Below are 15,323 nucleotides of genomic sequence, written 5' to 3'. Positions count from 1 at the left end.
TTGTCCCGGTACCTCCTAACAAAATGGTCGCGCTGAGCGTAAACATCGTAATCTTTTAGATACTGTCCGTGCTTTTTTAATTTCCTTTTCTTGTCCTGAGCGCTTCTGGGGAGAAGCCGTTCTCACAGCTGCCTATATTATCAACCGTGTTCCTTCTCCTACTATCAACAATCATACTCCGTATGAGCGCTTATATGGCCAATCTCTTGTCTATTCTCATCTCCGTGTGTTTGTATGTGCTTATTTTGTCCTCTTTCAACCATATGAGCGTTCCAAATTAGAACCTCGAGCTCGTTTGTGTTGTTTCTTGGGGTATGGGATTGAACATGAAGGCTATCGTTGTTAGGATCCTATTTCTCAACTTCTTTGTGTCTCTCGTCATGTGGTATTTTAGGAAGACAAGATATTCTCTTCTATATCTAAGTTTCATTTGTTCACTCTTCCCACTACACCATTCTTCACAGATCCCTCTTTTTTTTTTTTTATGAGCTTGATACAGACACTACTTCTGCCATGTTGTCTCCGGCCCATCTTGAGGATCCTGCTCCATCTCCTGGTCCTGTTGATGCTTTACTCCTTGATCTTGCTTTTAGTCCTGCTCTTAGTCCTACCATGCTACGTTTGGCCCATCCTGAGGCTCTTGCTCCGCCTCCTGGTCCTGCTTCTAAGGTACCTCTTCGTTATTCTACTCGAGTAACACAACTTTCTGTCCTTCTTCGTGATTTCATTGTTGGTTCTACTACATTTTCCTCTCATAAATCTACTTCCTATAGAGAGGCTTGTTCTAATCCTCTTTGGCAGCAAGCTATAACTGATGAACTACACGTTTTTGATAAAACTCATACTTGGGATGTGGTTGATCTTCCTCATGGCAAAAGTGTTATTAGTTGCAAATGGGTTTACAAGCTCAAGACTCATTCTGATGGTTCTATTGAGCGTTACAAAGCTCGTCTTATTGCCCGGGGGTTTACTCAAGAATATGGGATTGACTATAAAGAAACATTTACTCCTGTTGCCCGTTTGACTTCTGTTCGTAGCTTACTTGCCGTTGCTACTGCTCGCTATTGGAAACTTTGTCAGATGGATGTGAATAATGCATTTCTCAATGGCGATCTCACTGAGGAAGTTTATATGCAACCTCTACCTGGTTCCTCTGTTCCACGCTCCAAAGTCTGTAAACTTCGTCCTGCTTTGTATGGTTTGAAACAAGCTCATCGTGCCTGGTTTGCCAAGTTTAGCTCCACCATTCATGATTTTAGATTCTCCTCCAGTGCCTATGATTCTGCCATTTTTATTCGTAAGACAGAGCGTGGTACTATTCTTCTTCTTTTCTATGTGGATAATATGATCATCACTGGAGATGACAAAGTGGGTATCTCTAGTCTCAAACAGTTTCTTAGTCGCCAATTTGAGATAAAGGATTTGGGTCTTCTCAACTATTTTCTCGGCTTGGAAATCTCTCACGACCAGTCTGGTTACTTTCTCTCCCAAGCCAAGTATACCTCTGATCTCTTGGCTCGTGCTAGTCTTACCGATTGCAAGACTGCCTCTCCTCCCGTTGATCCTCAGACTCGTCTCACACCTCTTGACGATCACCTGTTGTCTGATGCTACTTTATATTGTCAGCTAGTTGGCAGTCTTGTTTATCTCACAGTTACTCGTCCAGACATTGCTTATGTTGTTCACATTGTTAGTCAGTTCATGGCAGTTCATCGCTCTCCGAGCTATGATACTTTAGTTTGCATTATACGCTATCTCAAAGGTACTATGTTTCACGGTCTTCACTACTCCGCTCACTCTTCCTTACAACTACATGCATTTTCTGATGCTAATTGGGTAGGGAACCCTACTGATCACCATTCTACTACAGGATTCTGCTTCTTCTTGGGTGACTCTCTCATTGCCTAGCGTAGCAAGAAGAAAACTCTTGTTGTGCGTTCTAGTACTGAGGCTGAGTATCGTGCTCTTACTGACACTACTCAAGAGCTTGTATGGCTTCGCTGACTTCTTTCTGATATGGGGGTTTCTCATTCTACTGAGATTAATATCTATTGTGATAATCAGAGTGCTATTCAGATTGGCCATAATGATGTCTTCCATGATCGCACAAAGCATATTGAGATTGACTGTCACTTCATACGACAGCATGTTACTAGTGGCACTATTCGTCTCATCTTTGTTATTTCTGCCAATTAGACAACCAACATCTTCACCAAAGCTCATCCTCTTGGTCGTTTCAGTGATCTAGTTTCCAAACTCAAGTTGGTTGATGCCTACCTACCTTGAGTTTGAGGGGGGGTTATTAATGTATATTATTATATTATACTTTTCTATTTGTATTTGTATTTCTATCTTGTATCTCTGTCTCTGTCTCTTTCTATCTTTATCTCTATCTCTATCTCTATCTCTATCTCTTTGTATCTCTATCTTCTTCTATACTTATCTAGGTTTCTTTTTAGCCCATATATACAGGCTTCTCCTATTGTATTCATTCATTCAATTCAATAATACAGACACACAATTCTAACACTAGGTTTCACCTTTGTGATTGAAGATCCGGTCGTATACGATGATGAAAGATCTACAAATTTGGCCAATAGTGGAGTAGAAGACCAGCGATGACGAATCTATAGATTTGATGATAAGAGATCGATCTGTAGATCTAAGTGGCCTTCGACGACGACAGCAGCGGCAACAACAAACAGCTGAGAAGAACGACGAGGATGAGAGGAGGTGATGGAAGAGGTACCGGCACGAGGTGGACGACAACTCCAGCATCGCTGCAGTGGCAGTGCTACGAAGAAAGAAAAAGAGAGAGAGAGAGAGAGAGAGAGAGAGAGAGAGAGATTTGTTTGTTTGTTTTGAACTGTGCATATGATATATATAGATATGTTGGACATTTTACTTGAGTTTGTCTTTTTGAATAAAGTGTTTCAGCGATTGAATTTTTGGATAAACAAAACTAAAATTTGAATTTAACCGAGTATCCAATTTTAAAATATAGTAAAAGAAAAAAAAAAGCATATTCTAAATTATTCTAGAAGCCTAATGATGCCCTAGGATAAAGTTGATCATAACCTTTAGTTGAGGAGAAGAAGATTATATAAAGAGAAAAAAGACCCTATATAGAAATTGAGACTGGTGTAATAGAGAGGAGGTGGTGAGGTGTAAAATTTCTAATTACAAATTTTTATCGAAGTAATGGACTTTATAATGAATTAAACGTGGAGTTCAATTCTACCCTCCATTCCTTCCAAACATATATGAATATTTGACGATTAAGACTCTTATTTTGCGAGTAATACTAGAGATTATAAAAATTTTATTATCAAATGTCTTATATGAGGGTGAGACTCATACAATGTGGGTTTCATGTGAGTCCGACATTCATATGAGACATTTGATAAAATTTTGAAAATCTCTAATATTTTTGCCAATTTTGCGTACACGTAACTTAACTTGTCTTTTGTTAATTGACCAAAATGCATGCATCGAGGAAGAATATTCTGCCACATATGCGATACACATTATTACATTATCTCATATACTATCAAAATGTTGTTATTTATATTAGAAAAAAAAAAAAAAAGACAATATCTCATATGCTGTCAAATTGTTATTTGTATCAAAATAGAAATAACAAAAAAATCTCAGCAAAAATCCCATTATATTTAACAACCCACCCTATGAATTGAAAATCCAAAACCAATCCTAAACTTGTTATATATATGTCTCTTTCCCAATCTCTTTCTTCAAAACTCAACAAATTGTTGTGTTGTGTGATGTGGGTGTCACACGTAGTTATGTGAGGAAATCTGCACTATCCATTGACATGCCAAAAAAACCTTTCTTTCGATTTTCTATAACGAAACTTAACATTGTAATTCTAATATTATATTGTCAACAAAACGCTTATCTATATAATACTTTACCATCATTATAAACACTAATGTTTGCATCATCACCAATTGTTAGGGTAAATTATCGATAGATCTTAATAATTAAACTTAATTTTCATTAAATCCTATTAAAAATAAGTCCTAATATAATCATCGGTAAAAATAATTTTGTGATGATTTTTTACATATGTTGTTAAAAATTGACAATTAGTGACTTCTTTTATACTGTTTTTATAAATTATTGCTAAAAGTTACTACAATTAATGACTTTTTCTGTGACAAATTTTTTAAACTGTCACTGAAAGTTAAAAATTAGTGACTTTTTTGTGACAAAATTTTTAAACTGTCGCTAAAACTTATAACTAGTGATATTTTTTGTGACAAAATTTTCAAACTATTTCTGAAGATTAATAATTATTAACATTTTTTAATAATGTATGATAAAAAATATCATTAATTATCATAAGGCCTATCGGACAATAAGTCCATTTAATAGTACCTATTAGAGCATAAATATTATCTATTAGGTTGTACTTTAGATTTAATATCTACCCCTATAACATAGCATAAGTGATTCAAATAAATTAATGCTTTAATTATATTGCTTATATTGCATACTGAAAAATCAAGAAATTATTATTTAGAATTTTTCCTAAACTTTCCAAAAATGTTTTGTAACAATATGATAATGAATTGTGAGTTTTATATTGGGAAGTTAGCTTACTAAATGCTCATATTGTTCTATCATGCAGAAAGTGAAGATTCTATTAAACTTTCGAAGCTTTTGAGCAAGCCAATTATATTGCAAAGTGCATTTAACTAAAAAACCATAAAATTTTAACAGAAAGGAAATATATATATATATATATAAGTGAACAAATAATGAAACTCCCATTAGAGATGATATAATTAAAGGGTCCAAATCAAGAAATAGTATGCAAACCCTAACATGCAGTGGTGGAGTTAAAAATTTAATGTAGAGAGGGCACAATTTAATCACAACATTTTGATTTTTTTCCCCTTATTACAAGAGAATTAGCATGACTGTTATGCGGGATGCACAACAATCATCGTTGTGTAGCCAATGGAATATGTTTCGATAATCTGAATCGTTCATTTTTTAAACATATTGAATAGAAATACTTGAAAAAAAAAGTTGATCAAATATCGAAAATCTTTTCATCAAACTACATTTTTATTTAATTTTATACATAAAATCATGCTCACTATATTTTTTTTTAGGTACAAATGTGATTTGATGAAAGGAATCATGATATCTGATCAAATTAATTTTTTATAGGTATGTTCCACTTGATATATTCTAAATAATCAAAATATACCTATTGGCCACACAACAGTTACTGCTATGCACCTCGTACAATAGTGATCCCAATTCCCATAACAAGCAACGAGATATTATTAAATTTATTAAACTTTTATTTTTTATTTTTTATCTTTTATCAATCAATGAGATTCAATATTAGAACTATCATGTGATTTAACATCAACATGACTTATAAATCCATAATCAACAATTAAAATCTATTTACTCAGCAATAAAGACAAACAAACAACTAAATCGACAATTAACAAACTCAACCCTGTCAATTCAACAAATAACCAACGCCCTTGTGGCAAGTTGGCGTGTAATTACACCTTAGGACAATGGCGACCTCTTTAAGTAGTACATTTTTGTACACCAACTTTACTAACAAAATAATAACTCTAACTTCCTAGAATGTTGATGAAAAAAAAAACCATACTCAACAAATAAAGAAATAACTAAACAAATCTTATAATGAAAAAAAAAATCAATTGATTCAATTATTGACTGACCTTCCAATTTAGAGTGTATAAGAATGATCAAAGGAATATAAGAGTGTAGACGTCCCCGAACGTCCCGGGAAAATCCCGTTTTGTTCATTGGACTCACTACAGTTCGGACTCAAATGTCACGGTTCTGAATCTAATCTCGCAAAGTGCAATGCAAGATCGATAAATCACCAAAGAGTCCAAATCCAGCAAATCGTTTTGAAAAACTGATTTTTAGAAAGAAGTGCCAAACATGGACTGTTTTGCCAGATATAGAGTCGCCACCTAAATATTTATATTGGGAGAATTTAGGAAATCCTGACTCGTTGCCTAAGGCCACATGTCCGTCATCACCAAAGTTGCCTCGGCTCCGGAACTTGGGTACGATTGGAGAGGGTCAGCTATGAGCACCCCCGCTCGCCCGATCAAAGATCGGTCACTACTAAGCATGATATCGAGTTTTGAAAACATATGTGCTCTTATTCCGGTTATTAGCCTAGAATTACTATGTGATGCGCATAGCATACAAGTATAGATTGGGTCGCCTGAATTGGAACAAAACATCTCGTGTTCGTTTTGAAAAACGGTTTGAAGGTGCTACTCGCAAGTAGGATAAGACGTGGATTTTGCCACCCTTAGGTGGGCTTAGAAAACATGATTTTGCCATTCTCAAGTGGGCTTAAAACTCTCATTCAATGCATTGTTCCAATTCAAATAACCCAACCTCCACCCACAGGCATTTAGGTAGTTATATCACATAAGCAAATAGCCTTATAGTAAGCATACTATCATGGCAGTCACTCACACGCATGCAATGATGCTAAAGCATAAACACTCACCGAGGACTCCAAGCCAAAACAAAAACTAGTTAGTAATCAATGCATGATCCTAGTTCATGTTAAGATGGCTAATGCAACACATGCAAAAATGCAACTAAGATAGCTCGGCTATTCTAAACATGGCATATGAAATGCAACAGATAACATGTATTCAACTTGGAATTGAAATACAATGCAGTTAGTATGATGCACCGAGCCCGGTGCATGCAAGATAGATGAATGGATGCAAACATGCGAGCATAAGGATGCTAATTGAAACGTGCCCTAAAATTAACCATCGAAAGTAAGTAAGTAAAAGGGAGAAAGATGTGGGGTTGGAAGACAAACATCACACACACGCACACTTATTACAACATTGCCCTCCTTAGAGGGTCCGAATGAATAATACACAACCAACTAGCTAATCTAAGCTAATCAAGTTAATTATTACACAACATTAGCTAATTAACAAATTAACTAAATAAGCAAATGAACTAGCATGCAAACTACATATGATGGACCGCCTTAGCTCTGCTTTGAATGATAAGGGATGCATACATGCTCGAGTCATCTCGTTAGGAAATCCATCGCGATGCCCCGATTTGCCTCTGTTTGTAACTGGTCCCAGAATACTGTACAAAGCTCCAGAAGGCTGAAACTCCACTATGGGAACTTGTAGGGATACTGCCGACTAGTTTTTGCTGCTAGTTTCTGGTTTGCTGCAACAGAGAGCAAGAAAGGGGCATGGCAAAGTATTTTCAACATATGTGTGCACGACCACTCTCCCCATCATTGCAGAAGCTCTAGGGAGGGTAGTCCTCGATCCTCGTGCCACCAATCATGCATCTCGATGCATGATGGCCGAGGAGTCGAATTGCACGACTCGATATGAAATGAATACACATGTGAACACAATAAGGCCTAAACTCCATCATGGGTAGTCAAGAGTGTCGGCGACTGGGAATTGAAGCATGTTTCGTCACTTTGAGTATGAAACGTCCATCGTTTCCCGTGTTTGGACTAACTCCTATTCCAAACACGATGCAACACACAATGCATGCACCAATGCAACTCTAGCATGCAACCTAAATGCAATGCGACTAAATGATGCAAACATGCAAGGGATGACATGCAAGGGTGTGACTAGCATACGCAATGCTATGAACTAAGAATGGCATACTCAATGCACATGACGCTATATGGCATACGCAATGCACATATGAAGACTATCAATGAGATGATCAAGGCATACACAATGCAATGGTCAATCATGCAACAACATGGACTATATGGCATATGTAATGCAAGATAGATTTAAACCAAGATGGATGGACCTCAGCCACATCCAAATCAGTGGCCAATAGGATGAAAATGAGACAACAAAAATACATGCAAACATGCACAAATGCAAGGGACCAAACCTAAGACACAAAGTGCAACTCTACCAAAGCATGGAAAGCATGAAATATGGCATACAATGACACAAGTTCCAGCTCTAAAATGGCATACAAGGCGGTCCCGAATCATGCAAACAACTCACCCGATGCATGTTGGATGACTCAAGTACCGAAATTAGTGAAGTGCATTACACTAGAGGTATGCAAAGCGATGCACAAATGACCAAACCAGCCACAAATAGTCCCTATGCAGGCCCAAAACAGTAGGAAAATGGACTAAAATGGTGGCTTAAAAGGCACGGAAATGAAGCTCATGCAATGGTCCATAAATGAGGTATACAAGCACAACCCTCAAATGCATTTAAGGAGTAGAAAACATGGGAACATGGAAACCTTACATGCTCTGAAATACCATGCACAATGACCCCAAAACATGTAAACACCTCAATATAAGCATGCAATAGACTTCAAAACTCAAAGCTAGGCAAGGGTATTGCACTACAACCATGCATAGAAAACATCATTCGACCATGAGGCCTAAAAACAGAGCTAAGGCAGTCCAAAATATGCATAAAATCAGTTTAGAACATGGCCAAAATATGCTAGAATCAAAGGCCAAAACAACAAGCATTACAAGCTAGTGAAGAGGATTTACACTACAAGCATGTGAAGCATTCAAGAGGCCACTAAACCAGAATAAGATAGAGGTATGACATGCCAAATAAAGCCCAAAAACCCACTGAAACATGATCAATACATGCAAGAATGACATGCTCCTTTGATAAGCTATGAAGAGGATTGTTCTACACATGCAAGGTGGACATCCAATATGACAAAATCAGCTCTGGAAAGAGCTTATGCAGGTCCTAAAAACCACCAAAAAAGGCCTAAAACAAGGCTTGGAGGCATGTAAGTATAGGCTCCTTTGTTAGGCCAAATATGCTAGAAAACAAGACAAAGAGAGAGTGGGTCACCCCTCTCTGATTTTGGCTCTCAAAATAGCATATTAACCACTAAAAATCCGCTGGATTTCAGTGGTCAAAACGCCAAACAAAGATCAATACAAAGGCCTTCATGCATGGCTCAAAACAAGGCAAAATGAAGCATGCAAGGGGGTAGATGACCCCCAACAACAAAGTGACCTTAAACAAACATGAAAAGGACCTCAAAACAAGACTTTTTTTAGTTTACACCAAATCTCAAATATGCTTTCAAGTATGGCTAAAAGATGGGGCAAAATAAAGCTTAAAAGAGGGAACAGTGTGTTACCTTGTAGCTTCAACAAAACTAGCAGCTTCTTGGACCAAAAACCAACTCTTTGAGACCACTCAAGACCCTCCAAGAACCTTAGATCAATAGTGGAGGTGTGTGGCTATGAGGTGTGGTGTTAAAGGCCAAGAACAAACACCCTTTCTAAGCCTAGAATGTAGAGATATAGAGAGATATATGTGTTTTTCCTTAGACAAATTTTTTGGAACCTCTCTAAAGGAGAGGGAGGCCCTCTCTTATAGAGAAACAAGAGGGTTCAAGCTTCTTGGAGAAGCTAGAGCAAAAGGTTTAAGCTTCTTGGAGAAACTAGAGCAAAGGTTCAAGCTTTTTGGAAAAGCTAGAGCAAAAGGTTCAAGCTTCTTGGAGAAGCTAGAGCAAAGGTTCAAGAGGTTCAAACTTCCTCAAGAAGCAAAAACAAAGGTTCAAAAGGTTCAAGCTTCCTCAAGAAGCAAAAACAAAAGTTGAAAAGGTTCAAGCTTCCTCAAGAAGCTAAAACAAAGGTTCAAAATGTTCAAGCTTCCTCAAGAAAGAAGTGCCTCCGAAAGGTTCAAAAGGTTCAAGCTCTCCAAAAATCGTGCCAAACGGAGAAAGTTAAGCGGTCCCGAATCGAGGCGCACGGCCGACGGCTCCGAAAATTGAAAACTGGTCTCCAAACGGGAACAGTGGTCTAAGACCACGAAAAGTAGCCTACGGCCACTGAGAGATGGTCTACGAGACCTCTCCCTCCCTTCGGGAAGAGAAAATAGAACCTGGTTCACAAATCGAGGCAAAGCACAAAAGAGTCCCGAGGTCCGGAGGCAAGGCTCTCAGTCGAGACTCTGTAACCTCAGAACGAGCACAACATGCGTTATCACCGAGCGCTCAATTGATGACGTCTAAGTCTTAAGGTCGGTCAAAAATGGGGTGTCTACAAAGAGCATCCACATTAGCCTCACCAAATGTAATTTTTGGTTAAATACAGTTAGCAAATCATAAAATTCTTGCTCTATCAGTCTCAACAAATTATTTCTAGACTAGTTTTTGGTTGAATTTGCCACATTCATTAGTTATTCAATAGTTTATTTTTTTTAGATAGGTTAATCTATTTTTTATTATATTTTCTCACGCATTGAACGTTCTCCCCAGGTGTCCACTTAGATGTCCCTGCAGAAAAGGAAGTTTTACTTAATTTTGGCCTGACTAGTTGACCGTCGTCTGACCGGTCGACCTGCTGGTCAATCACCCCTCGGTGGTTTTGCCTCCTTCGACTGTTGCTCTCTGCTGCTGCTATGTTGCACTGGAAAAAAATATATTTAAATTAAAAAGGATAAAAGAATAAAAAATAATATTTTGATGAAATAGAATTTTAGAATAGAGAGTTTGATGGAGTGTATACATAAAAAAGAGGTTAGCTAAAATACAAAAGTAGATTTTGAGTTATAATTTGAATCAAAATTTGCTGAGATTGATGCGGATGCTCTAATAAAACACAATATAAAGAGTTTTACATTATTTAAAGAGGGATTTTACTATAATTTTATAAAGCATAAACAATTCATAATCTTTATATTTAGGTGTATTAGTATAAATATAAATAATAAAAAATAAAAAATCCGGAGAACACCTGACCCTTGGTCCTTAGCTGCCTCTGCCTCTGCCACTGCTAACACGTCAAGTCAATGTCTATACACAAGGCAAACAACACTAGGAATCTTACCTAAGAAGTGTTTTGGGAAGTTGGTAAAAACTTGATTTTTTAACTTTTTTGATGGCTTTTTTAGCAAAAAAGTTAACTTTTTTAGTGGCTTTTCTGGAAGAAGTTGGTAAAAAGCTAAAAAACTGACTTTTTACTAACTTTCCAAATTGCCCTTAACTATATTGAATGCAGAAATTCGTTTTCCCGTAGCTTTCTTTTGGGAACGAAAGGGCAACTTCTAAAAAGTTTACAGAAACTCTAAAAAGCTGATGAGAAATTTATCAAAAACACTTTTTGAAAGTTGAGAAAATATAATAATTTTCTATATTATTTTCGTAAATAAAGACTATTTTTTTTTTATATCAATAATAACTAGTTTTTCTTATAATTTCTCTAAATAATTTATCATCAATATTTAAACTTGTTCTGAAACTTTTTTAATGCATTGGTCTTTATTTGCTTTGATACTACTAAGGGGCACCCAAGGGGGCCTAGCCCACGGCTTAGGGCGGCCCAGGTGTTAAAGTCTAATAACTTTGAGAAACTAATGTTGGCTTAAGACCAATAGCATCCAAACACTTGTCAAACAGGGAATCAGCCACGTAAAGCAGACAAAGATCTTACAAAGTTATTGCACCCACACATCAGCCATTTAATGAGGCCACTGTAGCATTAAATGCGGTAAGACCCCTCACGCTGGAGTACGCAGAATCACCATGAATGATATTAACTAGGCCATAGACTTTCAGCCAACAAGATAGTTTAGAACGAATAAGGAAATAATGAGTAAATGATATAAGGAAGCTTTTGAGATACATTAGAGGTTAAGTCTTTACCCCTTTGCCTCTCTCTCTCTCTCTCTCTCTCTCTCCAAAATCAATCTATCTTGACCTAACTTGATCGTTGGAGTGTCCATCAGGGGTCAATTTCCCCCCTTTGGACCTTTTGCAGGCATGCTTCGAAGACACCAAAACCAGTAGACCTATTGAAAGTGTGGATCAATCTGACCCATCTTCCATTGAAGTTATTGCATTATCATGCTTAAAGACCAAGAGTTTTTCCAATGTTATGCTTGGTCTTGGATTTGTTGAATGGAAAGGAAAAGAAATTACTCTTACTTAATAATTTTTTTGTGAGTAATAAACAAAACCAAAAAATATATATAAATATATTTTGAGGAATACCTATTCATTTTCTTAGCCCAACCAAGTAAAAACAAAAGCAAATAATTTAGTTTCTTATACTTTGTTTCCTACTTTCCCTCAACAAATCCTAGAACCATACAAAGCATTAAAAAAAATTAATAAAACAAAACAAAACAAAACAAAAGGGAAGTCACACTAGAAATCTAAATAACCAAACAAATATAGGGTTTGATAGCTATTAACAAACCAAAGTTGTTATCCACAGTAGCCTCGTTTGTGCAAGATCGGAGAAGAATATGTAAACTTGAAGAACTACCAAATTCTATAAATCCTAATCCACAAAATGTCCTTACTTTCCAGCCTCTGATTTATTTCAAGCACCCTTGCGCTCCCGTTCGAATTTTGCAATCTATTTGCCTTTTATTTTATTTAGTTTTATTTTATATTTTAGTTTCTCCCTCCAAACTCAAAATGTTTATCCTTCTTGAGTTTGAGGGGGGGATGCTAATGTATATATGGTATATATTCCTACATATATTAGGTATTGATTTCCTAGATATATTAGGTATTACCATAGTTAGGTCTCTTATAGGATATTCTTTCTCATAGTTAGATTTCTAGTAGGATACTCTTTCTCAGCTTATATATACAGGCCTTCTATTGTATAAGACAATTCATTCAATACAATACATATTATTTCCTCTCTCTCTACTATCCAATTTCTTGTAGGATACTCTTTCATATTTTTTTATTTTTTTTTTTACTCGCAATCCAATTTTTTGTGTGTTTCTACTCCACTTTGTTTTTCTCTCTGTTTCAACCTCACATAGGTTTCTATCTGCAAACCTATTTGAGTTTGAAGGGGAGTATTATACCTATATTATGGTGAGCATGGTTATACACCATTCAAACCACCCAAGCCGCCCCTTTTGGCGCATCACCTAAGACATCCCCTTTGGTGCACCACCCAAGCCGCCCCCTCTGGCGCCTAATCCAAGCTGCCCCCTCTGGCACACACTCCAAGCCGCCCCCTTTGGCACATAATCTAAGTCGTCCTCTGGCGCACTCAATTATCTGTTGCTATCATCATTCAGCACCACGTCATAAGTTATGTGTGTGCCACGCTTGTTGGTTTAACATACAGGTCTCTACATCGGTCCGGCATGACTCCTTTAAATTGTTCCGACAATGATTCCTGTTAGCTCTTACATCGGTCTGACATGACCCCTTTAAACTGTCCCGACATTGATTTCGGTTAGCTCCTACAACGGTCCAGTATGACCCCTTTAAACTGTCCCGACATTGATTCCGGTTAGCTAATCTGTACAACGGTCCGGCATGACCCCATAAATTGTCCCGACATTGATTCTGGTTAGCTCCTACATCAGTCCGGCATGACCCCTTTAAATTGTCCTGGCATTAGTTCCAGCCAGTTCTTACAATGGTATGACATGACCACAAACTGTCTCTCAACATTAGTGATAGCCAGTTTCTACATTGGTTAGGCACGACCGTAAATTGTCTTGGGATTAGTTTTAGCCAATTCCTATAATGGTTCGACACGACCATAAACTGTCTCCCAGCTTTAGTTTCGGCCTCTGATCTATTTCAAGCGCCCTTGTGCTCCCGTTCAGATTTTGCAACCTATTTATCTTTTATTTTAATTAGTTTTATTTCATGTTTTAGTTTTTCTCTCCAAACTCAAGATATTTATCCTCCTTAAGTTTGAGGGGAGATATTAATGTATATATGGTATATATTCCTACATATATTAGGTATTGATTTCCTAGATATACTAGTATTGCCATAGTTAAGTCTCTTATAAGATACTCTTTCTCATAGTTAAATTTCTAGTAGGATACTCTTTCTCAGCCTATATATACAGGCCTTCTATTGTATAGGACAATTCATTCAATACAATACATATTATTTCAAAAAAATAAAAAATATTATAGGTTTCTATCCAATAAATCAGAGGCCGGAACTAAAGTCGAGAGACAGTTTATGGTCGTGTCGGACCATTGTAGAAACTAGCTGAAATTAATGCCAGGACAATTTAAGGTCGTGTCAGACCAATGTAGAAACTGGCTAGAACTAATGTCGAGAGACAGTTTATGGTCGTGTTAGACTGTTGTAGGAGCTAACCAGAATCAATGCCGGGACAGTTTAAAGGGGTCATGCCGGACTGATATAGGAGCTAACCAGAATCAATGTCAGGATAGTTTAAAGGGGTCATGCCAGATCAATGTAGAGAATTGGATGTTGAACCAACAAACGTGGCACGCACATAACTTATGACATGATGTTGAACGATCACGGCAATAGATAATTGAGTGCGCTAGGGAGCAGCTTGGATTGTGTGCTGAAGGGGGCACAATTATTCAAGCCTATTTGTATGGAACCTTGTTGGATTGGACGAAGGTCCCCACTGGATTGGACGAAGGTCCCTACTCCGTACTCAAGCCTATTTGTATGAAGCCTCGTTAGGCTGGACGAAGGTCCCTACTCCGAAGTGGGCTCTCTCTCTCTACTCTATGATGGGCCGAGCTAAGGGATCAATCTTGGCGCACTCTTCACTCTGAAGAAGGGAAGACCATGGGCCTGGCCCTAGCACCCCTTCCCACTCTGAAGAGGGTAAGTCCATAACTTGGGCTCCAAGGGTCCCATTCCACGACACATGAGTGCTAACAGATCAATCAATACTCTGTAAAGTAAATGGCACGTGGTGCCCGTGAATGACGGATCTTGCTCCCCTCTATTAAGGGATGTGCTACCATCACGGCTGAGGACCAGGCGGAGAATGAGGGAGCTTGATGAATAAGTCATACGATCCTTATAAAAGGTAACCTTACTCTCCTTGAAAGGGGCGATCTCTTAACTCTAAAAACACACTGGTCTTCTCTATCTTGTCTCTACCAAACTTCGATACTGACTCGACCGTCGGAGGGGTTTTCGACTAACCCCCAGTCGAGCAACCTAACTATTTGTTCCTTGTGCAAGCCTTCACCCATTGGTGCACCAGGGTTCGTCCACGAAGTTCCATCTTACTCTATTGCGGAAACTGGTCCGCATATTTGGCGCCGTCTGTGGGAATCGTTCTCTGATTGCTTTGTGACAAACTCCGACGATGGATATTGAAGGAACTTCACAACTTGGGATGGGAGAGAAAACTCCAAGAACGGAGAGAACCAAAGACAAGGGTATGGCCTTTCCTACCGGGAACGACAACCTGATGGACCACGACAGTTCGACCCTCCATATGGCGGAGCGACGTCATGTTGTCGTCTATCAGTCATCTCAACGGTTGT

The sequence above is a fragment of the Camellia sinensis genome, chromosome 3 (genome assembly GCF_055761805.1).
Source record: "Camellia sinensis isolate YWXY chromosome 3, ASM5576180v1, whole genome shotgun sequence".
Taxonomy (NCBI): domain Eukaryota; kingdom Viridiplantae; phylum Streptophyta; class Magnoliopsida; order Ericales; family Theaceae; genus Camellia; species Camellia sinensis.
The sequence above is the reverse complement of the archived record's forward strand: the minus strand, read 5'-3'. Positions refer to the sequence as shown.